The sequence below is a fragment of the Gymnoscopelus braueri genome, assembly GCF_963280865.1.
Source record: "Gymnoscopelus braueri genome assembly, chromosome: 9".
Classification (NCBI taxonomy): domain Eukaryota; kingdom Metazoa; phylum Chordata; class Actinopteri; order Myctophiformes; family Myctophidae; genus Gymnoscopelus; species Gymnoscopelus braueri.
The window spans coordinates 8,226,230-8,254,009 of NC_137610.1; the positions used below are offsets into that span (position 1 = coordinate 8,226,230).

General features: G+C 43.2%; 1 protein-coding gene across 1 annotated transcript in view; it reads left to right on the top strand.

Annotated features, from left to right (window-relative positions):
* The window catches only part of LOC308092157 (transcription factor SOX-6-like), a 152,377-nt gene that overhangs the window by 7,863 nt on the left and 116,734 nt on the right, over positions 1-27,780 (top strand). Inside the window, exon 2 of the mRNA XM_080438010.1 lies at positions 17,566-17,636. The gene's annotated coding sequence lies outside the window, so the exon portion shown is untranslated. The remainder of the gene's footprint in view (positions 1-17,565; positions 17,637-27,780) is intronic.

Consider the following 27,780-nt stretch of genomic DNA (forward strand, 5'->3'; position numbering starts at 1 on the left):
GCTCAAAGAAATATGAACACTGGTTCATATATAATCGATGTCGTGATCTGAGACAGACTGTATGACGTCTGGGATTTTGGATATCATAATATTGTCATAATATATAATATGTCATAAGTGTTATCTTTTCCTGGTGTTAATCACTTACTTTATCGCCATGCAACGTGTTGTAAGCTTTTAGAAAATTGGTGAAAATATATAGATTTTTTTTAAAAGAAAATATATATTATCTCCACAATAAACAATATCTATATTGAGGTATGTGGTCAAAAACATTGTGATATTAGATTTCTTCCATATCGCCCAGCCTTAAACCTTCCACCAAAACAGAAGAATACATGAAAAGGAAAGCGGCACTGAACACCTTTACTCCTTCCGTTTGCTGTGTCAAACAGGTAGAAGAAATATTGCCTTTCTTTCTTGACTACAAGGAGGTGAAAGGAGCCATGAAAATCAGGCATATCAAATGACAAAACAGACAGTCTCTTGACACACCGCAACCCATAGCTTATGACATTGTACACCCAGCAAAAAGGATTGACACAGACAAGTATGACAAAAGGCTGGATAGGTGTTGATATTTGCCAACCTGTGTGGTATTGTCTGTTGATGGGACAAAACCACACAGGTATCTGTGTCACTGGAGATGGCCCATGCAGGTTATTTGGGTGGTACATATTCAGTGAGATTGTATGGTTGTATCTGGTTGTCTACGAAGGAGCTAATAATTGTTTTCTCTCACTTTTAGTCATTACACGTGTATCTCAGTTAATCCAAACACACATGTCTGTGTTGCCACTTCTATTCTACCATATTGCTCACATGCCAGTGAGGTGTCGCTATAGTGCAGCGACAAACATCGCCCGGCTTACTTCCCTGAACACGGCCAATTGGCTTCGTGGTGGACATGAGGTACCTTACTCCTGTTCCAACCAAGCGCCAAGGACACACATTTATACAGCAGTCTATACATTAGATAGCAGACAAGACACTGAGATAGTAGATCATGTGTAAAATGCATGAGAAAAACTCAAGTAGGGGCTAAGTGCTAATTTAGACTTCAAAAACTTCAAAATAACATGAATTATTATATCGTCAGTGTCCAGCCGGGACCAGCTAACTCCTTTTTCAGTTTTTTTTTTTTTTTTCATAAATCAACGCTATTGAACCCCCTCTACATCTGTGTAATTTTTTTTAAATAATAACATATGAAAAGTATTAAAAAGCGCCTCTGATGAAAACTCCTAACTCCATTGGACCCTCAAACTGTCCGTCAAAAACAAACAACTCCCCCCTCCTCTCAGGCTCTCGAGAAGCTCTGCTCTGTATGAGGCAGACAGGGAGAAGATTTTTCAATGCTTTTGGGAGAACATAAACTGGGAAGAGAAGAGAATGTATGTGCAAGGTTTGATAGATGTCACCCCAGTAAAGAGGAGAAGGGTGTCTTCACAAAGGTCATCTGCTCGTGTTTTCTTTTTACATGTTAATGGACAGAGAATGAGTGTGTGCAGGAGTTTGTTTCAAACATCTCCAAGAGCTCAAGGAGATCATGCCAAAAGACTTTCACAGCTTTTATGACAATCTAAAGCACTAAGAAACACCCACCACACACACGCAACACACAACAGTGTGATAATAAAATGTTGATAGGTATATGATAGGTAAATTCAACTGTGGTTGTTATTGTTAGTGCAGTAGGCTACAGATTTGATAGGCTAAAGATTCTATTTTTCATGAATGTATTTTGTATTTATATGCCATTTTTTTATTGTTGGTGTGCCATGATCGCTTTTGTTAAATACATGATTGAGTATTGAGGCAGAATTGTTTGTTGCACTCAACTGTAGAAGAACAACAGTGGTAACAGTTAGATCCATGGTTGTTTACAATGCATGTTCAAATAAAAGTTGTTTAAGTACAGAATTCAGCTTGATCTATAGTATATGAGGATGGCGCTCACCATAAATAGCTGATCTCCAAGCTCACAATGCGTTTTGATGTGTTGTGAGCTTTGAGATCCATTGCCAGCTGTTCTTATCAATGATGGACAAAACCTCCTAACTCCACTTGCACTGGATTTGGGTAAAGTGGTGATAATATAATGACACATGCAAGTATCTGATAATATATAAAGTCACAATACCAAGTTTGATGAGGCAGTATTGCTTTGTTTTAAAAAATATAAGGTTTTCTTCATTTTCTGAAAAATTGATATTTTGTTTTTCATTTCCTGAACAATTACCATTTTGGATTTAGCTGGTTCCGGCCGAACAGCAGAGATATGTTGCTTCACATTCACATAAGGAAGTATAGGTTAGTCTTAAAGCTGAAATACCAAATAAAAGGACAACTCTCATTGATGGAGTAAGGAAATGCACACATTTTGCAGAGTGTTCTAGCTTTTCTGAGTTTTTATAAAGTATACCTTGTTATGGGAGTATCTAGCTGACAATGTTCCCTCCAGCAACAGCAAGACCATTTTCTTTTATCAGTGAAGAAAACGATGATTTACTGATCAAATCAAAATCACTGTCATCTGCAAGTACCATAAATGCAAAAGGACTTGTGACTTATGCAGATGGAGAGATATTGGCAGCTCATACAGCGTGCAGACAGCAGCAGGGCACAGGGACAGTTTGCGGGACATAATACAGACTGCAGGCGTATCGCTTTACATTCAAGTTTAATATCCAACTAGTTTAATATCCTGTTGAAATGCCATCTGATAATATGTCTCTGTATGTTTGGACAAATGCAGACAGTAGACTATACATACTACTCTAGATATATATACATTTGGAATAAGGGAGGAAACGCGTTGAAATGTTGTGGTGAGGTGGAGGCCTCTCCTGCTGTTCCCATAATCCCCTCTGATACCAGTGCGGCGAGGAGCTGCTGAAAGTGGCACATGCCACGTGTAGCCGGATACACTGACCAGTCAGAACATGTAGCCGGATACACTGACCAGTCAGGACACATGCATGACCGTAGACAAGTGAGGATGGATGGCAATGCATGCACACACACACACAGCAAAGATGCACGAATGAAAACAATTACGCATATGCTGCACAATCAAGCGCATGCATACGCGCGCCCACGCACGCACGCGCACACACGCACACACGCACACACACACACGCACACACGCACACACACACACACACACACACACACGCCACTCAGAAGTTTGCTTTGCATGCAAATGTAAGGCAGGCAAGCAGGCACGCGGCAGCATTCAGTCATCCCCTGCGCAAAAAAAACTATACACAGTGATTTTTATGTTCCGTTTTACATTCTGGTGTTTCCCCTGCTGCTGCTGCTCCTCCTCCTCCGCCTCCTCTTTTGTGAAAGAAGTGTCTCCCTCCGCTAAAACCTGCGTGCGGCCGCTCTCCGCTGGTAGCGGTCTTGGGAGAAACGGGGCGAGGCAGCAGGAGTTCGAGGGCAGGGAGGGCTTCCAAAACAGCCCTATGTGGTTCGCGGAATCGAGGAGCGAGGCCTCGGTTGAAGGTGGCCCCACCCACCACGCCAAAAAAACATCAGATTCCCATTGGTCGCTGGCCAGCCGTCTGACGCAGGGCGTTACCATGGTTTCCAATGGCCGGAGAGGAGCCTCTAATCAGGCCCCGTTGTCATTATGGGGTGGCGGTGAGGCGTACGGGCCTGTGGAGGAGAGAGAGAGAGAGAGAGAGAGAGAGAGAGGGAGGGAGGGAGGGAGCGTGCGGGAGGGAGAGAGAGCTAGACATAGCGAGGGAGAAAGTGACAAAGCCTAAGAACAGAACCGGAACACCTGTGCACAAGGATGAGAGAGAGAGCATGAGTGCTAGAAAGAGGAAGAGAGACGGAGAGAATGACTGAGAGAGGGAAAGAAGGAGAGAAAGTTAGAAAGTCAGGCGTGCACAGTCACAGCATGGTTCGCTGGTGATGGCAGATCTCCCTAATGCAGTGGTTTTCAACCGGTGATCCGGGGACCACCAGTGGTCCTTGAGGGGGTTCCAGGTGGTCCCCAGCTAAATGGTGATGGAGAGTTGGTAACCAAATGGACCCTTATAGATCTTTAACTCTTGAGAGTGTTAAATGAAACCAAATGGACCATTTGGTTTCATTTTACGCTCTCAAGAGTTAAATTATTGTTAAACATCTTTATTTTGCCTGTTATCGTTTGCCTGTGACAAAATATTCTACGTTTTGGGTTCTGAGAGTCTAAATCTCATCAAATGGTGGTCCCTGGCTCAAATGCCGAATAAATAATGGACCTTGATGTGAAAACAGTTGAAAACCACTGCCCTAGTGCATTTACACAGCAACAAACAATGAATATACAACACTACTTTTCGCAAGACAAAGAGATACATTTTCTCTTGGTTTCACTGCTCACTGCCCAGTATGACTTGTTTTACCCAAAGAGCTGTCAAAAGCGCCCTACAGTTTCGTATTCCATATTTCTTCACTGGCCTTTATGCCTCAGCCAAATGTGCTTTTTTGACTATGTAGAGCAGCGTGTCTAGCTCTACATATGGTATACTTTCCTGAATTTCCCTCCAGGGATCAATAAAGGTTTATCATATCCTGCGCACTGCCCCTGGCATTGACGAGGCACGAGTGTGGGTCATAATGTTACAACTTACAAGTGAGGAAGACAGACCCCGGTGTAGCAGGGGTTGGGTGGGCTCTTCAAGACATAACCCCCCCCCCCCCCACCCCTCATGTGTGTCCCGTGTGTGCGCGGCTAATCTTGGAAATCGCTGGACCGATCAGTGTCAAACCTTTTGTGTATGCTGCAGTAGGCCAAGGAGGACACTCCAACCCCCAAAAATGATTGGCTATTAGCTACCATGGCCATTGTAATTGTCTTGTTGTGGATAAAAATACTGTATTGATTGATTAGTGATTGAGGGCCTGCCCTGGATCTTATTCTACTGTGGCACCTGTTGTAGGTCGTTGTAGATAAAGCACATTATTTATTAGCTCAGACTGGAAGAGACAGTCAGCTAAATGCTTAAAATGTACTGTAATGTAAGGCTGCTTGGTGACCAGCTGACTGGACTGAGAACTCAGGTTTCGTGTTCGTAATCCAACACACTGTAATACACCATGACGGATGGCTGCGTTCCAGCTCTCTGACATTTGTAGCCTTCACATGCACACATACATAGACAGACAGACAGACAGATATACAAAGACAGTTGGACAGATGGACTGATGGATTCACACAAACATGCCATGCCGCGCGCACGCGCACACACACACACACACACACACACACACACACACACACACACACACACACACACACACACACACACACACACACACACACACACACACACACACACTCTAACACACACACACAGAAATCCAACTGCGACTGTTGCATCTTACGTGTGTGTGTGTGTGTGTGTGTGTGTGTGTGTGTGTGTGTGTGTGTGTGTGTGTGTGTGTGTGTGTGTGTGTGTGTGTGTGTGTGTGTGTGTGTGTGTGTGTGTGTGTGTGTGTGTGTGTGTGTGTGTGTGTGTGTGTGTGTGTACCCCATCTGAAGAGAATTACAGGCAACTTATGGCACCCACCTGTTGTGCTTTTCACACGGTTAATGCTAACCTCATGTCACCAGAGCCCTTCAGTGCCCAAAATGTGCATTTAGCATTTTAACTCTGAAATATGATGGGCCTAAAACAGCTAAACAACTCACCCATACAACCAGATTACTAGAGGCAGTTCATTTGTCTTTGCTTGCAGTCAGCGTAACCTAATAAAATGTCCACCTCAGTGTGCCAATTATGGGTCAGTCTGTACAGTTATATTTAACATGATTAGTGTCTAGTATAGTGTTTCCCCAGTTGATATTGTTAATGGTAATCAAGTGAAAGCAGCTGCTGCAAAGCTGTTATATTTGTCATGCTATTTATTTTCTGTTTTGCCACCATTATGTTTTATTAATTGTGTATTTATTAATTCCATCTCATCACAATGAACACTTAATGTCGTGCAGAAAAACAAGCCCCCATAAAATGTATTGTAGTGTTTAAGTGTTTCCATTTGTTGATGTGGGTGGGTGGGTGGGGGAATCCATATTTGTGGTATCTGTTGTACGACAAAGTACACATAGGGCTTAAGTTGTTGTTTCTTTTACAAATCGAATGTGTTTAAGAGTGCAGGAGTGCCTTACGCCGTAGGAAAGGATAATTTGCTGGCTCAGCATTACTGCTCATTCGCAGGGAGCTTATGCCATGTCCCACAACCCCCCTCCCTTAATATGGGAAATATACTACATAGGCTGGGCCTGTGATGTCAATTGTTATTGCTGGAGGCATGCTATAGGAAAAATCTCATTTGCTTTTGTACAGCGCAGTAGTGAAAAGAAGCTTATGTCATAAAGACACTATTGTGGCAGGCTAGAGGCCTGCTCTGTGTGTGCGTGTGTGTGTGTGTGTGTGTGTGTGTGTGTGTGTGTGTGTGTGTGTGCGTGCGTGTGCGTGTGCGTGTGTGCGAGAGAGAGAGAGAGAGGCAGAGTTTAGGTACGTGTACAGTATATGTGTGTTTGTGTTTGTGTAAGAGAACTTGTGTGTTAGCCTGTGTGGGAAGGTGGATACGTATAAGTGTGCATGTATTAATGTGTGCTTGTGTGTGTGCGTGCCTGTGTGCGTGCCTGTGTGCGTATGTGTTAACACTGCCACAACTGCGCCACACACCGACAACTTCACGTGTGTTTTCCTTGCATTCGTGGCGGCTTTCAGGGAACAATGGTGTCTGCCTGTTTGTCGGTGCTGTATACAAAGGGTGTTAAGCACCAACGCTTTTGTGAGAGAGATTTATGAATGAGAGTGGCTATTGTAACTGCCATAAATGATTACATGTTCCCCTTCACCTGGCTCTCTTTCTCTTTGATTTTATGTACAGTACTCTCTGCTGTTGGGAAACTCCTGGCTGTGGTGCTTTAATGTTATGTAGAAAGTTTGACTAAATATGATGTCCATGGTCATCTGCCTTTAAGCAACTACGCATGTCCAGATTTTGATGATTTGAATAATCAATCTACCAGTGCAATGCGATACATTTGCAGCTTGTAGGCTTAAATTTAACTTGATTACAGCCACAGTCCAGGCATGTCTTCAACTGGTGTGGATTGAGTTAAGGTGGGATACATTAATTGTTACATTTAAATTTTAAATTTTTAGATTTGGGGAAATAAATAGTAATAGAAAGAACATTAACAACCAGTTGGAACTCAACAGCAAGACAACTCTCTCTTTTTGTACCATTTTGCCACCCTTTTTGTTACTAGTACCATTCCTTCTATGTCATATTAAAAATAACACCGTAATCTGTTAACATAAATGAAGCACATTTGAAGAGAAACATTGCAGTGATTTGTCTTGTTGTAAATTCAACTATTTTGACAGTTTGGACAGAACATGACTGGGACCAAAAAAAGGACAGAAAAACACACACAAATAAAAATAAGAGCACAAGTACAATTTCACATTTACAATATATCCATTCCTGAGAAGCATCTTGAGTTTTCAGGCTTTAAAAAAAAAAAAAAAAAGTGAATGCATACAAAAAACACATTGTAACATCCTCCTCCATTCCAATGGCCAGCGTCCACCGTTACATTTGCTTTCTCCGTGTTTCCTGTGTGGCGGTAGATTTGTGCCCCGTCCCCTAAATCATTCCCCTCTCTCGTAGATTACTCCCCTGCCGCAGCCACGGTCTGACGGACTGTCGCTCTCTCTCTCGCGTGCGCTCTTGTTCCCCCTCTCTCTCTTTCCATCTCCCCCAGCGGACTCATTTACATTTATGCACACAGCAATTAATTACATGCCGGCGTTGGCCCTGTAAATTAAAAGGGGAGCGCAGGGGTTGCCCCTCGTTAATTGGCCCTGACAGGGGAAGTCTTGTTCAGGGGTCGTGACAGGGCTGACAGCCGGCCCCTGGGGACCAAAGGGAACTCGGGCCAAGGTTTAGGTTTAGCACGGTTCAGTTCAGTGAAGTTAAACGTATGCAGGAAAGGAACACAGAAGAAGAAAAACGAACGATCAACATTTATGCAGTGGTGGAAAAAGTAACTATTTACTCAAGTAAAAGTATCAATACTGCAATATAGAAATACTCTGTTACAAGTAAAAGTCCGGAATTCAAAATTTACTTGAATAAAAGTACAAAAGTATTGGCATTAAAATGTACTTAAAGTACCAAAAGTAAAAGTGCTAAAATGTTTGATGCGACGCGTTGTGAGCTTGTAGATCGGCTATTTTCAAATAGCCTATGTATAAAATAGGGCTAAAGTGGTTAATATATGCTTCATAATATCATAATTTATGTCTGAAAAGTAACTAGTAAGTAAAGTTTTCAAATAATTGTAGTGGAGTAAAAGTACAATATTTGCCTCTGAGATGTAGTGGAGTAGAACTAAAAGTATTGGAAATTGGAAATACTCAAGTACAAAGACCTCAAAATTGTACTTCAGTGCGGTACTTAAGTAAATGTCTACTCAGTTACTTTCCACCACTGCATTTATGCATGGGCTTGTGAGGGAAATGAACATCGATTACCTACTTACTTGTCAGTGTTATTAATTTTAGCTGAGCTTTACTTCCTTATCCAGAGTGACTTTACAAATGAGAGCAACTATAAATATAAGCTTAGATTCCTGAACTGGCTACTGGCAGCAAGAAATCAATAGCAAGGGTCAAAGCCACATTGCTCTGACAATAGATCCCTGTGTTCCACATTAAGTGCCTTGAAAACTCCCCCTTCGTCACTGTATAGGTCATAGATCTACAACCGTATGTTTTGCTCTTTATTTTAAAGCCGGCTGTGCATTGTTGGGTTTTGGGCTTTCTTTCATCCAAAGCACTTTCTGACGACTTATCCGACCTCTCCTCTCCTCTCCTCTCCTCTCCTCTCCTCTCACAGCCCTCCTTTTCTTTTCTTCTCTGTCACGCAGTGATGTGTTTGTGCATACCTTGTTGGCCCAACAAAAGAGACAAGTAAAAAAAAAAAAAAAAAAGAGAGAGAGAGAGAGAGAGAGAGAGAGAGAGATCCCATTCATGTCTGCCTGCCTGCCTTTGACATTCACCACTTGTTTTTACAACCTTTTTTTTTCTCTTTTCCAAGGCGCTCTGTTTGCACAGCGGAACGGCCTTTGTCTCAGAAAGACGTGGGACAATGACGAACCGCACAATGTAATCTCCTCCTTAAGGGGTTAGCCAGCCAGCCAGTCAGTCAGCCAGCCAACGGAGGGGCGAGGTTGGGAAGGACCGATGTGCCGGTGCTTGCCCTGGCTCTCCCCTCCACCTCCAACCCCCTTCAACTTGGGCAATATTTCATGTTAACCATGACTCGCAGAAGAATACGTGTTGTCACTTAAGCCTCTGTAATGTTTTACCCGGGCCCTTTGTGCTAGGCGGGACAAAAAGCTTTTCACTTGGGGGCAAACATCCCCCCTCCTCCTATAGTTATTCCGGCTTGTTAGAGGGAGGTGTGCTGCTGTGCTTCGCCCACCCATGATCATATCTGGTTGATCCGGCTGATCCTGGACTGAGGTGTTAAAGTGCAAACCTTGGAGTCTGGGCTCAAGTCATGGGATTGAAGCCTGCACGTAACTGCACAGTCCCTCGTTGCAGCGTGTCGTGAGTTTGTGCATCTGCTATATTTTCGCAGAACTTTCGCCCCCCAGAACAGGGATGTTACTGTTCATGTGGTTCTTCTGCAAGGTCCCATTGCACTGCAGGGCGAGGCGTTGTGAGGGACTGAGGCTTCGGTGTAGAGCAGTGGTTCTCAGAGTGGATTCCAGGGACTCTCAGGGTTCCTTTTGGAGGGTCTAAATGTACCCGTATACAAGTCTGTAACTCTGACAGTGTACAAATGGAACCAAATGGACCCTAACGGGTCCATTTTGTTCCATTTGTATACTGTCAGAGTTATGGGGAGACCTTGAAATTGAAAAGTTTGAGATCCATTGGTGTAGAGGTCCAAAATGATGGTACTGAACCCTCATTCCGAGATCCGATTGGATCCGACATTTCTTTTCTCGTAATGACGGACTTAAACCCTAATGGACCTATGATCCATCCATTAGACGGCCGTTCCAAAGATCTGATTGGTTCTGAGATATTGCAGAACCCACCTGGTGCATGGCCGAGAGGAGAGAGAACACTGAGACCCGGCATCCGAGATAGTTTGGGAATTATATGGACCCGACAAACCCAATAATTATCATTTATTTAAAAAATGCTGTTCTACCAGTAGATGACAGTGATAGGCTACTCCATAATGGAATCTAGCGGAATCTATAGACCAATTATTTGTTTACCAACATTGAGACTGGACGCACAGGTGATTGTTTCATGCAATCAATTGCCAACATATTGTTTCGGGGTGCGCTGGTTTCAGTTCATTAAACCTCCTCTCGTGTGTTGGCTAGTGAGGCGCGTCCTAGCGAGACATGACAGAATGGGTTTCATTTGGTGCCGGCCTGCGAGCGCACACTGGTTCTTATCAGTGTGACGTCGTCTGTTAAGGGGTCTACATAGCAGCCTACAATAAGTGACAATGAAATAAAATGGCAAGTTAGCCTATATTGTAGTGGTCAGTTCCCCCCCCCCATATGGTGATAAATCACATAGACCTACTGCATGGCTCTTCACATGGAATGTAATGGATTTAACTGTTTTATGAACATTTTGATTTGCAAAGGACCCCATTCCTTTTTTAAAGTAAATGCTCATATAAGTTAACAGTTAGATGCATCTTTACCATCTACCTCACCTCTGGTGCAAGTAGCTGTTGCGCAGCTCCAATTTCTCCCTTTTATTTCGTGTAATTTGATCAGAGCCTTATCATCATGCAAGTTACACAGCACTTAATGCGTTCATCTCCTGATCAGCGCTGACCATGGGTCTTCTCGGCTCCACTCAGGTATTACACATAATGATAAACAATAATATAATGTGGATCTGAACCCGTACGGGTCTTGGGTATTGTCTCAGGTGTTTGATTTGGGTGGACCTGTGAAGACTGGTGTCAAATGTATGTACCATAAATGTATAGGCTCACGTATCGATACACATGTCCCTGGACATCAGGCCATGTCCTCCACACCACTGTTATTAAGAGGAAATGACATGGCCTTGTAATAAATACATTTTTGGTATAAGTGGCCCCAGAGGGGATAAAATCCGTTAAGTCTTCAGCATTAGTGCCATGCTCAATATCCATCAGCCTACACAGGGAATGCAACCCATAACCTTAAGAAGCACAGAGCCACATAAAAACAACAAAAACTGCTGTGAATCTTTTCAGTGAGTTGTAGAACCAGTGGTGGACAGTAATAAAGTTGTACATTTACTGTTTAAGTAATTTCTGAATTTGACCGGGTAACCAAATGTGGTGTAACACTGCACTGTGTCTGCAAACTAAACTACTCATTTTGGAGTGAATTTCCTTGCTAAGCCAGGACCTGTACATAAATCGGGATGCCAGAAAGAAATGAAGAAGAAAACGAGGTATAGCTGGCAAGGGATTTTGACCCAAATACAAAATGTTGGAAAATTACTTTTTTCGTTCAGCTCAGAATTACAGCTAGCGTTACTGTTAGGCTTTGTGTAGTATAGTGGTTCTATAAGCAAATCAGTGCATTCATTGTGTGGTTTCAGAGAGTTACAAGGTTCTGTAAATCCATTGTGAAAACAATACAGCAATTCACACAGTAATTTGAAAACACATAAGTGTTTTTAAAAGCATACTTTGAATGCTTCAGTATTTTTATTTTAGTATGGTTTTTAACTGGAGTGAAATTTGGCTTGAGCGACTTATATTTGACCAGGAGCATCCATACTTTGACTCAAATACTTGAGTACTATAACCACTGCATGCCTCAAGCAACCAGAGGCCAGCAGCAACAACCCCGGCAACCTAACCAGTGAGCAGTCAGACCTCTGTGTGAGTCAACATGTGCTCATAAGCTCATCATTTATGGGTCAGCTGACCCCCATTTGGGCTTAATTGTCCGTATGATGAGTTGGAACTGGACCCATGCAGGTTTCCTACGGCGCAGACATGGCAGTGGCAGCACAGAGCTCCACGCAGCACTAAGCTCACAGTGAGGGAGCACCAGGGTTTCATAGAGTTCCATTGTTCTCGTGCCCCCCCACACCCCCTCCCCTCCATGATGTGTCCACGTCGGCACAAGTGGCATTGACAGCTGCGGTGAGACCACATTTTGGGGGCTGCGCATGTTTTGGTGTGCGTGAATGCATTCATGGTGCAGGTGCAGGCTGTGCACAGAGGATAATGTGTCTTCTTGCGGTGTGCACAGTGCCTTGCTTTTTGTCTTTTTTTTTCTGAAGATGTTTAATTTTTGCGGCTTTTTGCTGAAACTAAAATTCTATGTTTTAGGTATTTCTATTACAACATGTATTGAGAGGTACATTTGTATTCTTCTAAAAGTCGACACTCTCATTTGTTAAAAAATGACAGCTATTTATTGTCCATTTAGACCTGAGCCCGATTCTAAAAACGCCTTCTAAATCCTGACCTAAGTTTTCTGAAAAACCTCAAATATGTATTCAAAAAATATATGTTTCTATATACTGTACATAGCAACAAGAACCCCAAATGGGGTTCCCGTCCTGAAAGGTATAGTTACAAATAGGGGTTCCCGCCCAAAATTAATAACACAGATAGCTGTGTGCCAACAGTATGGAAAGAATCACAACATAGCCGTCAGTGTCTAGAAATACTGTAAAGCTGTCCTTCCATTTTGTAACTTTGAGTGTCATCGTCTCAAAGGAGTAAATAATGGGTGATGTGTAGCGACCCCACAGCAGTGGCCTGGCCGTGTGAAATGCACACACACACTTAATAAAGGCCTAGCCTCATGCTAGCCACGCCATAAAAACAGCTTGGTGAGAAAGCGGAGATGTATTATAGACAGCATAGGGGAGTAATGGGAGGACCCCTAAATTGATGTATTTGGCCGTGGACCATCTGGAAAGATTCTGTGCCAGGGATCCCCAAAAAATCCCCCCAAAAATTGTGTTTTCAAAACTTTTTCAAACTTTTCCCACGATTTTTGGGAAATTGACAAGATCATAACGCTTATAGATCGGCTATTTTCGAATAACCAAAGTATAAAATACGGTTGAAGTAGTTAAACTGATTTTGATCCCTGGGGGTCCTAGGACCCCCAGGGACTCACATTATACTTTGTTGTATGACCGCTTATCTCACTGAAAATGTTATATATATTTTCACCTAGAAAAACACAACGTGCTGTTTTTGGCGGGCGACACAGTTGTGCAACAAGGAGAGAGGTCTAAACAACAGAGCCCTTTTTTTGGAACAGCGTGTATTAACTGTCAGGCTATGATACCACCACGAGCTCTCTCTCCTCAAACAGGTGCGCTGTGCTGCTGTCTAGCTGGAGCGTTAGCTCAACATGTGCCGTTTTACAGCTGCAAGGGAGCCAGGCCAAAAAGGTAGCTAGTGTTTCCTGCAGTTGTCAGGAGGAGGCTGCAACAAGTTTATTGCCTGACCTTCTCTGCATCTCCTCTGTCAGAGGCGGACAGGAGCTATACGACTAGGCCTGCACACGTGTGTGCGAGTGTGCGTGCTGACGCGCGCGTGTGTGTGTGTGTATGTGTGTGTGTGTGTGTACAGTACAGCATTGTATGTCGGTCAGCGAGTGAGAGAGTGATATTTGTGCATGCATGCTTGCTATCTGTGTGCACTTTTGATTGTGTGTGTGTGTGTGTGTGTGTGTGTGTGTGTGTGTGTGTGTGTGTGTGTGTGTGTGTGTGGTTTGGGGGGTGTTGAGAAATAAAGAGTGAAACACAGATGTTGTACACGTGATCGTACATTTCAAACTGAGTCTACGCAGTAATATCCCCAGTGTCAATTTAACACAGAGAGTTTAGTAATGGACCAAAATGTTGCATTTATACACTCAGAGTAAGATTAACACTGAGAATTGTACTTTGTACACTTAAGAAGTTTGTGTGTGTGTGTGTGTGTGTGTGTGTGTGTGTGTGTGTGTGTGTGTGTGTGTGTGTGTGTGTGTGTGTGTGTGTGTGTGTGTGTGTGTGTGTGTGTGTGTGTGTGTGTGTGTGTGTGTGTGTGTGTGCGCGCGTGCGCGTGCTTTCATGCGTGCGTCCGTATATGTGCATGCGTGTGTGTGTGTATGTGTGTGTGTGTGTGTGTGTGTGTCATCTGTCATCGAACGAGGCCATGGCCAGCTGTGGCTGACAGAGGCTGGAAGGGCTCCAGTCTTTTCAGTAACTCAATGATGTTACTCCCTCTGTGTGTAGCAGCAGAAGGCCTTTCTTTGTAACTCCTGCACTGTGGCTTGCATCTGTTCGCTCTGCTATCCTCCCTTTGAAAATGGATGGACCTAAATACAAAATTCTATGGTTTGGCATGGCTGGGGCAAGCAGAGACTGAGGCTTGATGCACATGCAGATGATACTGGCCATGAGAGGCCTGCGAGTGTAGACGGAGATCTGTGTATTTTGGGAGTTTGTACACAATACAATGCCTATGTGTATAGTACTGCTGGCACACACACACACTCATTGCTAAGCACTTTAGATGAAGGCGCTATATAAATGTACCATAGCAACTTTATCCTATAGTGCTTTACAATGTGCCACACGTTCACCCATTCACACACTGATGACAGAGGAAACCATGCAAGGCACCAACCAACCTGTTCATCGGGAGCAGTTAGGAGTTCAGTGTGTGTGTGTGTGTGTGTGTGTGTGTGTGTGTGTGTGTGTGTGTGTGTGTGTGTGTGTGTGTGCGTGTGCGTGCGTGTGCCTGTGTGTGTGTCAGTGTTGACAGCAAATTTTGATTTAGTTTTAGTCATAGTCTTTTAAATAAAATTCCATTTAGTTTCATTCATATTTTAGTCATCTGAAATGTTTTAGTTTTTGTCTAGTTTAGTCGACTAAATATCATAAGATTATAGTCGACTAAATCTAGTTGATTTAGTCGACTAAACTGTATTTTGGCGGTGCCTTGAAGGCGTCGTAATGGCTGATTTTACACTTGGTTGCATGCTGAAAATAGCCGATCTACAAGCTCACAACTTGAGCAAGTTGTTAGCTTGTAGATCTGCTATTTTCAAAGCGCAACACCCTAGAGCAACCAAACATTAAATGACTTCTCTTTTAGTTCTACTGGATCTCTTCTCCACTCGTCCCTCACTAACATTTTAGTCTAGTTTTTATTTGTTGACGAAATTGTCAATATATTTTGTCTTAGTTTTAGTCATCATAGCTTAATTTTTATTTAGTTTTCATTTAGTTTTCGTCAGTGAAAAAAGGTAGTCGACGAACATTTTTCGTCATAGTTTCAACACTGGTGTGTGTGTGTGTGTGTGTGTGTGTATGCAGTACGCACGTGTGCGTTTTCGCACGCGCGCGTATTCCATTTCTCTCACTCACATCCAGCTGTCTCACTGATTACCCAGCGTCCTCCAGGTGTCAGGGTGGCCATCTGCGGATGAGTGGCAGGCAGGGAAGTGTGTCGTCGAGTGGCAGAACAGAGGGAAGAGAAGAGAAGAAAGGAGGGAAGAGGAGAGGAGAGGAAAGAGACAGAATAACTGGTTCTGCAGAGAGCTGTAACGTGTTCAGACGGGCCGAGCGAGAGACGAGGAGGAGCGCGAGTGATGCTCAAGGGATTCCTGCGCAGTAAAATCCTGAGTGTGAGAGTTCACGTTTGTATACTCCCAGAGTTACAAATGAACACTGAGGGTTTTACTGTGTACGTGCGTTTGTTTGGGCGGGTTGAAATGGTGGCAGCAATGTTTGTTCACTTTTGTTTCTCACTTCCAAGTCTTGCAGGGCAATTTCTGGGAAAAAAGAAAAGAAAAAACGGGCAGTTGAAACATGAAATGCTTTAGCGGGAAGGTCTCTCGGTAGTGTGTTTGAGTGAGTATATTGTTGTAATTGCTAGAAATAAGTTTTCGGGCACCGAGTTGTTCTGTGCAGAATTAATTGTACCCTGAGAGGAATATGCGCTGGTCTCTAAGAGAAAATCATTGGGTTTATGAACGACAACATCAAAAAATGATCATGTGTCCTGCGTTGCTTTTGTCTTTATCGTTCTCAGTTATACTCAAAGAAATCAGAAATCAAAGCAAGTGTTTGTACTGCCCTCATTGTGGTACTGCTCTGTGGGGGTTTCAGAGAGATGCATGTGTGTTTTAGCAAGTAGTAAGTAAAGCAAGTATTTAATTTATAAGCATTTTATTTATAAAGCACCTTTCAAAACGATGTTACAAGGTGCTGTACAATAGACCACAATATAAACAATCAAGTTAAAACAAACTTAAAACAAGGCACATAAGAGCAATAACATATTGACACATTGACCTGCAAGTGAGTCAGGTTCATAAGACAAAAGCTCTTAAATCCGTCAACTGACTATGTTAGAGGGCGAGAGGAAGCGTGAATGCATCTCTATTCTCTATATCTGCTTCATTTCTATTCGTTATGTCTTTATTTGATCTTATCTTTCATTACGACCTCACCTCACATCCTCTTTCAGTTTAGGACCTGGTTACCTTCAAAGCTGTAAGCCAGTCAAATGTACAATTTGACCCCTTCCGTGCGTGCATGTGTGATGTGTATCAGGCCTGACCCCGTCACCCCAGGTCAGCAGTCAGAGCCAAGGAAAGCAGATTCCCACCTTGATGCGACGAGACAACAAATTCTTTTCAATTATTTTACTTTCTTCTCTTCTCTCAAAAACTCGATTCAGCTTCTGAGAGCGAACGTGCTCTGCGTTGCTGACGCCAGTGGTAACCGTATTAAGACGGGGATTGTAACCACGTTATTCAACTTCAAAGCTCCACGCAAGAATTTCACTGGTTGACGTTTGTTGAAGTTTGCGTGGCTGCAATGTGTTTGTGGTTGTTTGCACGACGAAAGAGCCCTGTGAGAGCATCCACTGTTCCTCCGTTTTTACACAGGAGCACTGTTGTTGTATCCCTGACACGCAATTCAGAAAGCTGTGGGTTTATAGGTCCGGCGATGCTGTGGATCATTTCACACTGAATACATTTTATACTTTGTTTTCTCAAAAAGGCAGATCATCACTCTTTGGAAGACAAGTGATTGACGCCTACTCTTACAAAAAGATGATATATGATATGGCAGAAAATCGAAATATGTATGGTTGGCCTTTTTAAGAGGGTCAGGCTGCTACAGTATATACAGGCACTATTAAACTACACAAATAGGAACACAGGCCTGGTTTTCTCTTAAAGTCTTTAACAGCTGTCTTGGATAATCATCATTCATTAGTGAATCATGAATCATAAATACATATATTTATGATACATATCTTTCACGGTGGCACTTGTCACATAAGTGTAGGGGGAGAATTAAGTTTTCCTAGCCATTTAGCATGCGTTTAGCTACTGTAATGATGCCAAGTCATTTCTATGTTAACAGTGTTGCCTATTTTCAAACCTCAAACCCAGGCAAGTACTAGTCACTAGATATTAATGTAATAAAATGTATGCTATAATAACCGTTTTTTTCTTCTTTTCTTTTTAAGGTGCCGTTCATGAATTCTAAACTCATCCACAAGTGAGAAGAGGGTGTCGGAGTTGAAGTCTCTATATTTCTGTAAGTGACTCTAAATACACAACACTATCACTATCCTTCTCACCACTTTTCATCAACTCTCTAGACAGTTATTATGAATAGGAGTCCTTTCAAGATGTCGGTCAATGTTGGCTGCATCTGAAACAAGATAGTGCCTGAGTTATACTTTGGACTTACATGAAAAAGAATTCCCCTGTTTAAGAAACAACAAAAAAAAAGATTTCACATCTAAACAATTTGTTAAAATGGATTTTCCGGTGTTGTTCCTTCAGTGTTTACAAGAACATGCCATCGGGTTACCTGGTACTGTGACCCTGTGTGTGTGTGTGTGGTGTGTGTGTGTGTGTGTGTGTGTGTGTGTGTGTGTGTGTGTGTGTGTGTGTGTGTGTGTGTGTGTGTGTGTGTGTGTGTGTGTGTGTGTGTGTGTGTGTGTGTGTGTGTGTGGTCACGGTCCAGGTTAACAAAACTGTACTTGACTCTGTGCTTGTCCGCCAACTCTCCCCACCGCCGAGGTTGCACACACAGAACGCTTTTGATTTGTTTCATTTCGTAGTGGTGCAGATCTCCACTCAGTCCCTGTATTTTGTCCTGTATACGCTCCTCAATAGTACGCTTTCACTCGCCTGAAGAAAGGGGTCCTGTCTTTCAAAAAAGACTTGGAACAGGCAACGGTCCAGGAACCTTTCAGTGCTGGAGGGTAACCTACAGTAGTGCCTTTTTTAAAATGGACTTTTCTCTCTGTGAGCTAGTAAAGATCATATCTGGAATCGCATGGTGCTTGAGGTAATACTAGCCCCAAATAAGCCAGGAGAAGCTCTTGATGGCTTGAACAGAGAGAGAGAAAGAGACACACACACACACACACACACACACACCACACACACACACACACACACACACACACAGAGAGAGAGAGAGAGAGAGAGAGAGAGAGAGAGAGAGAGAGAGAGAGAGAGAGAGAGAGAGAGAGAGAGAAGAGAGAGAGAGAGAGAGAGAGAGAGAGAGAGAGAGAGAGAGAGAGAGAGAGAGAGAGAGAGAGAGAGAGAGAGAGAGAGAGAGAGAGAGAAACTAGAAAAAGTGCTCCTCGGAGCACAGGTCTCCGCCAGGTCAGGTAGGTTATTGTGGGGCAGCAATGTTCGGAATTCACCAATCAGGATGGAATATGAAAAATCGGATGGAACCATCTTGATCACTTGACTATAGAGACAATGGGTACCGATTTGCCTGATGTTTGAATTTGTAGGAGTAATATATAAAAGAATAGTGTTGCAAAATCGGCCCTCTTGTGGCGCTATAATAGGGCAATGTTAAAAGGGTGGCATATGTTCTTCAACGTAGTGCGAATGTGCGTGCAAAGTGTCAACGCAATCGGACGCTGCATTCATGATTTGTGGCATTTTGTTCAAAACGGGCCACTACTGCAAACTTTAGATGTTAGCCAATCAGGATGGAATATAACAAATTAAACAGATCCATCTTGATCACATGGCTATAGAGATCATGTGTACCGATTTTGCGTGAAATTTGGATACATTCTGAAGGCTTAATATCAAAAAATTTGTTTTACATAAGTCGGCCTCCTGGTGGCACTGTGAAAGGCAAATGTGAAAAATGCAGGGCAGTTGTTTTTCCTTGGCCTCTAGGGAGTGTGCGCAGATCGGTGCAGTTATAGTTAAAAACACAAATCAGCCTTTTATAGCGCCACCATGAGGCTGATTTGAAAATGTTCAAGTGGCATTTCTTCCTCGGCCTAGTGGGAATGTACGTGTGAAATATCACGGAAATCGCAAGCTGCGTTCATGATTTGAGGCATTTTGTTGAAAACGGAGCAATCCTGCAAACTTTGGAAGCCAACCTTAGCCAATCAGGAGGGAATATGGGTAATTGTACAGATCCGTGTTGATCACATGACTATAGAGATACTGTGTACTGATTTGCGTGATGTTTGGATAAAATCTGTAGGAGTACTGTCAAAAAATGTGTTTGGCAAAAAGCGGCCTCCTGGTGGCGCTATAAAGGCCCATTTGAAAAATTTGGGCAGAGGTTCTGCTCTGGCATCCAGGGAGTGTGTGTGCACAGTTTCGCTGCGATCAAGCCAACGGTGCCAGAGATTATCTGTACACAAAATGACAGACGGACGGACGGGACGGACGGACGGACGGACGGACAGACGGACGGACGGACGGACGGACGGACAGGGGGTAAAACATACTCTCTCGCCATGCCTTACGGCCTGGTGGAGAGACAATAAGGAGGTTTGAGAAAAGAGGGATATGGCCATCTGTAATCCTCCTGTTTAAGTATACTTGTTAAGGTTCTCTCTCTCTCTCTTGTGGCCCTTGAGTCGTATCACAGCGAGTGGCCTACTTGATTCTCTCGCTGGCATGGTGCCTGCAGAAATGGACAGACGAGTGTGTCTGTGTTTTCTGTTTGGTGGGTGACAATCTGCACTGCCACCAATGACTGGCCTCAGAGCTTCGTTTCAAAAGGCCTTGGTTTTGCTGGGTTTTTAAATCAGTTGCAATCCACAATGACCTATCTGCCCTTTAGAAAGAAATGGCAGATTATTACATTCTTAAAGAATACAGACTGTTTTAGTTTTTTTTAATATATATTTTCGATCCCTACGTAATCCACAATTGTCAAGACAAAAAAAGAAACAATACTTTATGATGAACGACAACAACCATTTCACTACAGTACAGTAAGAACAGTTTTGGCCAGTCAGAATAGTAACACTCAATGTATTTGCCATTTTTAAACATTGCATGAAGTTAGGAGGAGGTTTTCTCAATGTAAATAAAATTGCTTAGTTCCACATTACTGTGTTAATATAATCATTATAAAATGAACATTTCATATTTGTTCCTCCCTGCTTTGACACTGATGGAAAGGACTACTTCTAGGGATCCAAATGTGAAGGAAAAAAAAACAGTTTTTTCTTTCAAGGCTGGAGAGATTCATTTTGTTCAGTCCATGTTTGGCTAAATGCTAACACTTTCCCAGACAGGGTCATGTGTATTTGAAACTGAATGAAGAACTAAAATGCTTATGTAACTTATTGTGAATGAATTCACCAGATTCTCTTGCAGTGCTGTTTAGAACAAGCACCTCAACACAAAAATATTTGTGCAGCCTTACTGATCTTGTGGTAGATCGCAGGTCATGGTGGAAGTCCTTTAATACAATGAAAACATCCAATGAACAAATCAAAGAGTCATTTACGTCGGCCTTTAGAGTTATCCTTTTCTTTTTTTTGTGCTCAGCACTAATTTGTTTGAAGTAAGGAATTCTGACATGATAAGGAAAATGTGGGCCACTCAGACCAGCTTTTAAATTCCATCTAACTCCCTTAATTCTATCAAGCTCGGCGGGAAATCTGAAATTGCATTATTGTCCCTTTTAACATGCAATTGCCTTTCAAATGCAATTACACAGCGGTGACATGACAAAGGTGGACACCCTTAACAAAAATTACTGCCCGTTATGGAGTACAAATCCGTGTCGTGACAGTGATCGTTTATGGGCTTTACCTGCATTATGTTGAAAGGAGACTTTTTGCTTTTAACAACTTAAGCCTCATTTTCTAATGTTCTACAATTCTCAACATTTTTACATTTATTTTACATTGTAGATCTGCTATTATATTATTATTATTACATGTATTTTATTTATTCACTTATAATGACATACACAAAGTAGGGAGGCCAGGATTAGAGTAATTAAAAAATGCAATGCTTTTGATGACAGTAATATACAGAGGCCGAAAATTTGAATTTGCAGTACAACAATTTTGCAATAATTTGTCATGACAATATTGTAGCAGAGGAATACAGTACATGCATCAATGATGCAATTAAGATGCCTTAGATTGTACATTTTTATAAATAATCTAACATTATGATTGTTCTGTACAGTGCATTGGTTCCTCCCTCATCCTTTCTTGAAACCTTCACCATCCTTTCCCTTTTATGCTTTGTTTATTTATTTAATACAAGTGGCACTCAATACAACGTCTATGCTTCAAAAAAGCAAGGGTGTCCTTTCATAGTGGCTTCTTTGGCCATTTTGGTGCGGTAAGTTCTGCTGTTAAATGTGGTTCAAGTCTAATGACAGTCATTTCCAAATAGTTAAAAAAAGTGACTAAGGCACTTGGCCCGAATCAGCATCAGACTGATTTGTGGTGAGTTAATGAGCTAACAAGCTAATGAACCCTATGTGGTCGCCTGTTTGGCTTCCCCCAAAAAACCCTTAACAATGTTCGCTGTGCCCTTTTTTTTACCTCTTTAACTCTGCCTTTGTAAATGAACTCCACTTCATTACACCATTAGGACAAATCAGGGCCTTCTAATGGGCAGGGTATAACAGAATTTACTGTTGTTTCCTGTCATCTAAGTTCCTTGGTGCATAACCTCAAGTTGAGCCGCTATGACATATTGTGGAACGTTTGGGGCCAGCCCAGGGCAGTTGGATAAATCATTAGATTTAGAATTCCACACGAAATAAAAACTTAAGTAAAATGTCTCACATTGTTTGTGGCAAGGAGTTTCAAATCTAGTCCAGGTAAAGCCTGGAATTTATCTTCTCTGTGTACAGAAATTCATATTCTTGTTTGTGTGCGTGTGAATGTACTGACTGCGTATTACGGCATGTATTTTGCCTTTTCACATCTGTCTTTGTGTAGCCTATAATGTATTTGTTTGCGTGGTCCGCGTGTGCCTGTTTGTATGTGAGTGTTTTGCGCATTCATGTGCGCGCGTGTTTCGCACTATCATGCCTCGTCAACATCTCGTCCGCGACTCCCATATGGTTTTACTTTGAAAGAGGCTGGTGGGCTGTGGAGAGACGTGCTGGCTTTTTTTCTTTCTGGTAAGGACTCGAAAGTGTGTGTGTGTGTGTGTTTGTGTGTGTGTTTGGGGGATGGGACGCTATCACTAGCAGCAGCAGTTGTTCAGCCATTCCTCCCCACTTTAAACGGCGAATCCCTAGCGCGAGGGCCCTCCGCCAGCGGGCGGGAGAGGACCGACAACCCTCTCAACCCCCCCCCCCCCCCCCACCAACCCACCAAACCCCCCAACCACCTCCCGAAAAAAACCACCCAGGCTCGTACCCCACTTTCTCTGTCTTCTATTGCCCTTGAAATGGGGCCTGCTCTAAATATTATCTTCGCCTTCTTTCGTTTCATCCCTGCGTTTATCCCCCGAGCGGGGCTGAGGAGAAGAAGAAAGGAGCCGTGGGGGCCATGAGTCACTTTTTCCCCCTCTCCTCTCTCGCTCCGAAACCAGCAGCAGCAGCAGTGGCTTCCTGGAGATGAGCGCTTTTGTCTGTTGCGCGACCGCTGGTGGCTTTAAGTAGATCCCCGTCTTATGAGGTAATGCACAGGCATGATGAGGAGGGAGAGAGAGAGAGAGAGAGAGAGAGAGAGAGAGAAAGAAGAGAGAGAGAGAGAGAGAGAGAGAGAGAGAGAGAGAGAAGAGAGAGAGAGAGAGAGACAGAGAGAGAGACAGAGAGAGAGACAGAGAGAGAGACAGACAGAGAGAGAGAGAGAGAGAGAGAGAGAGGAGAGAGAGAGAGAGAGAGAGAGAGAGAGAGAGGAGGAGGAGGAGAATAGGAGGATAGCGCCGTGACATGCAGATACTTTTAAATCATTTCACATTTAACCACTTTTATGTGCGCTGAGTGAGTTTTTTTGTTGCCATTTCATATTGTTTTTGGCCAGCCTTGTCTCAACTATTCGCATTTTCACGTCTTCTATTTCTCTGCCATGCACTGTTCTGCTCCACTGGGGCAATTATGGGGTTAGAGAGCCTTGCTCAAGGCAACTCAACAGTAGTTGACTGCTAATCTGCAGAACTGAACCTGTGGCATGTGTGCATGTTTACGGCAGGTGCGTATACATCACAGTATTTATCTAAATGTATCATTTGTGTACGTTTGTGATTTCAGTGTGTGTGTGGGTACACTTTTTGATCTTTATTTGTGTACACATTAATTTCACAAGGCTGGTTCACAGGGCGTGCCTTTGCAGTTACACACGCACGCACAACCACGCGCGCACACACACACACACACACACAACACACACACACACACACACACACACACACACACACACACACACACACACACACACACACACACACACACACACACAACACACATACACACACGCGCGCACACACACACACGCACGCACGAGCACACACACACACACACACACACACACACACACACACACACACACACACACACACACACACACACACACACACACACACACACACACCCTGCCTCATGCCGTCTGTTTATGTATTTAGTTGAGCTTATTTACACAATGATAAAACAGAGGCAGTGTGATAAAACACCGTTATCAAATGGAGGCTTATAAAAGCATCTCCCTTCCAAACAAACACGAGATGTTACAAGGAAAACTGAAAGTGACAAGCTGAGACAGCAACTGCACAGGACTACGGCATAATAAACCAAAACAAAACAGGTGGTGAAACTATTTGATGCATGTGTCCCTAGACGTTGACATGGTGAAGGTGAAGACCTCCGGACTTTGACATCTACCCGTCACTTGCCCTGGAATATAATCTCACCTGTCCCTCACTTTCACTTTCTCTCTCTTGCCTGTCAAAGTTGTCTGTCTTCATAAAGACGGAAATAGAAAAGGTGCTGACACACCCGCACTTTAGCCCTATATAATTTGCCGTATGACATATACTGAAAATAGCTGATATACAAGCTCACAACTCATTGTTAGCTTTGCCCCGAAATTGGGATGCCAGGGTTAATGTGGTCAATCATCTAAGAATTTGTCCACTTTTCTTTTCTTACTTCCCGTGGCAACAACTGGTGTCGCCTGCTTTGAGCTCTCTGCAAAGGAACACCACCATACTGGACACTATTCTGGTTAATTGCTTCCTGTTTTAACCGTCGAGTGCATAAGGGTCAGAGGTCAGGGTCAAACTCAGGGGAAGTTGTCACACCTGGTCTTTAGATCATTCCCCTCACAGTGGACCAGAACAATGTGCCGTTTCACTTTTCTCATGTTGCTTTGTATTTGGAGCAAACACCCTTTACACTGGTTTGAGTTTTTCCGCGCCTGCTTTGTAAAATAAATTATAATAATAACATTTATTTTCACCTGTGGGCCTTTTCCTACAATCAATTGATTTAACTGAGAGTGTAAAATGGAAACAGAACACTCAAAGTGTGTTCACACAGGAAGCAAATATATTATTTTATGTGGTGCGAGTACATACAAAGTCAATGCAAACTCAAAGACACAACTTGACGTACGTTTATCGGGCGGCGTGAATGAGGCGAACCAGGGGACGTGAATGCACAAAATGTAACTTCTTTCTCGTCTTCCCTCAAGTTTAAATATCCCAACTTGGAGAAAAGTTCGCTTCACCATTCGTGTCTCGAAAGCCAATCAGCATGCCCTTTTAGATACAGTGAATATTTATTGATTTTGACACACCAATACTGAAACTAGTCTGCAACTCACTGGAGACATATAGACATGCGAACGATCCACAGCTGGGACGGAGCACCTGTAATTTGTGTCCATTCGGAGATATCCTGTATTCCTGTCACCGACCCTACAGCTCACCAAAATCGTTTTATTTTACGGCAAACAAAACAAGCCCCCAAGTTGGTCTTTGAGTCAACAAACTGGTTTCTGATTTCTGCCATCTGATGTATCCTTCTCACACACACGCGCACACGCACGCACGCACGCACGCACGCACGCACACGCACACGCCCAGACAGACAGACAGACAGACAGACAGACAGACAGACAGACAGACAGACAGACAGACAGACAGACAGACAGACAGACAGACAGACAGACAGACAGACAGGACACTTCACTGAAAATTATCTTTGCATTTTAGACAAGAAATAGACCACATAATTGCTCAATCTTGATTAATTTCCACACCTACAAACAACTGCTGGGTTAAAACTGTGTCAATGGTATTTGGTACTCTTTCCATAGTATCTGTACAGTGATTGACAGCATTCGAGTCACAAATAGGCGAATAGGAAAATGAACTTGAACAAAATGTGTCTCAAGCGACCAAAATCATGCAAATGAAGCAAGTAGAAAAATATCTTCCCCTCTGGGTGAACGCACCTACAGTAGAGGTACATTTGGCAGACTGTAGGTTGGTTGACTTACATTTTACTTTATATTTTTGCCAATTAGCTCACACTCTCATTCCAGACTGGCTTTCAGCTGCAGAATGAGCTTGAACTCCTAGATCGCCAACATCAAACAACCAATAGCAGTGCATTATTTTGCTAATAGCAAGATGCAGGCCATTTACATTACAACTTTAGGGCTTTTAGCTAACTCGCTTATCCAGAGCAACTTGGAATGCATGCAGGACTCATGTTGCTCACTCCAGAGTAAACTTGGACTGGAGACATTGGCCGATAGCAGTGCAAAGGTCAAAGCCAAAGCATCTGGATTGGAAATGAAAGTTATACACATGCAGAACTGGTATCCATTTAGGGACATTCTGTGCTCCCGCCGTGACAACAGTTTAGCTGCAGTGCGAGCACCTGCTTCTAAGGAGCTTTGTGCGCCATCTCATCTCAGCCCACGGACACATTACCACGGCACACTGACCCCGAGAGTAGCTCGAGTTGAGATCAACAACTCTGATGACATTGCATCCACATGATTACAGCGTTTCATTACAGTAAGGAAAAAGACAAACACCCTGCATCTCATTTTAAAAGCTGCCATCAGTCAAGGCTAACTAATGACCTTACTGGCGGCTCCATTTCATTCCTACCATGGTCAGACCTCCCCCACCCTGCCCCCAGCCACCAGCCTTTCCCAGTTACAGTGATCAGATCGGTTAAGTACATGCTAGCGTAATTTAGGTCTCTCCCTTGATTAGATTTGTGCAGCTCTTAACAAAGCCCGCTCGAACTTAATCCAATGAGAGCCATTGTGGCCAAAGCCAGCCGAGCTTTCGCTCCTGGTTAGCTTCAAACTGGGCTGCTGCGGCAATTACCGACAACGCTCTAATGAAGTGCCTCTTCCGTGGGGAGGAGACAATAGATACAGTGCTTCACAGCGTGAGACCACAAGTGGTCACTTTTTATGATATGATTGTCAAATAATTGCTTAAGCAAGATTATTGCACTAGGCCTTTCCTTTGTAGTTGTGATGCCTCATGATCGTGTCAGCATGTGCTGTGAATTCCACTGATATAAAAAACGTCTATATGATCTAGTTTCACAGCCAAACCTTCCACAAACTAAATGGTTCTCTTAGACGCAAGTACAGGAAAAGCCTGCATAGTAAAATCCTGAGTGGTTGATTTTTACTCCCACTTTTGAGCTAATGGGAATACATTAGCTCAATGCAAAATGAAGCCCCTTTGGGCTATTTGAAAACAGCCGATCTAAAGCTTGCATCGCGTTGTGAGCTTGTAGCTCAGCTATTTTCAAAAACGTTTGAAAAACCTTGACAAAATCTTCTCTTATGGAGGTCCCGGCCAGGCACTTTATCTTTTCAAATGGGGATCCGCGGCCTAATACATATGAATTTGGGGGTCCTTGACATGAACATGTTTGAGAACCACTGGCCTCCAGTATGTCCTCATGGTGACACATGGACTGCTATAATCACAGCTAGAGACGCCCTGTTGACCTGTGGCTGTATGTCACCGGCTCAATCCCCTGATCTTCTGCTTTTGTCTGTGTCAAAGACAATTAGTCTTGTGCTAGAACTCTCTCTCTGTGTGTTGTGTGTGTGTGTGTGTGTGTGTGTGTGTGTGTGTGTGTGTGTGTGTGTGTGTGTGTGTGCGTGTGCGTGCGTGTGTTTGCCTCTGCTCTCCTTTCTCTCTCCTCTCCTTTCCCTGTTACACTCCTCTACTATTCTTGACAATAACACTTGACGCCCACTATATATAGATGTTGACATGTCCAGGCTCACCTGTCTCTAAGCTGTAGGTAATCCATGAGATATTCCTATAGTTCCCTGGAAAACCAGATGAGTGAGCAGGTGACATGTGAACCAAAGAGTTTGGACACAACGGTACGGTGATGGAGACAGAGATTTAATGCCAATGCTTTGTAGTCAAATGTAGTCAAAATGTACAGTCAAACTTATTCAAGTAATTTGTTTTCAATT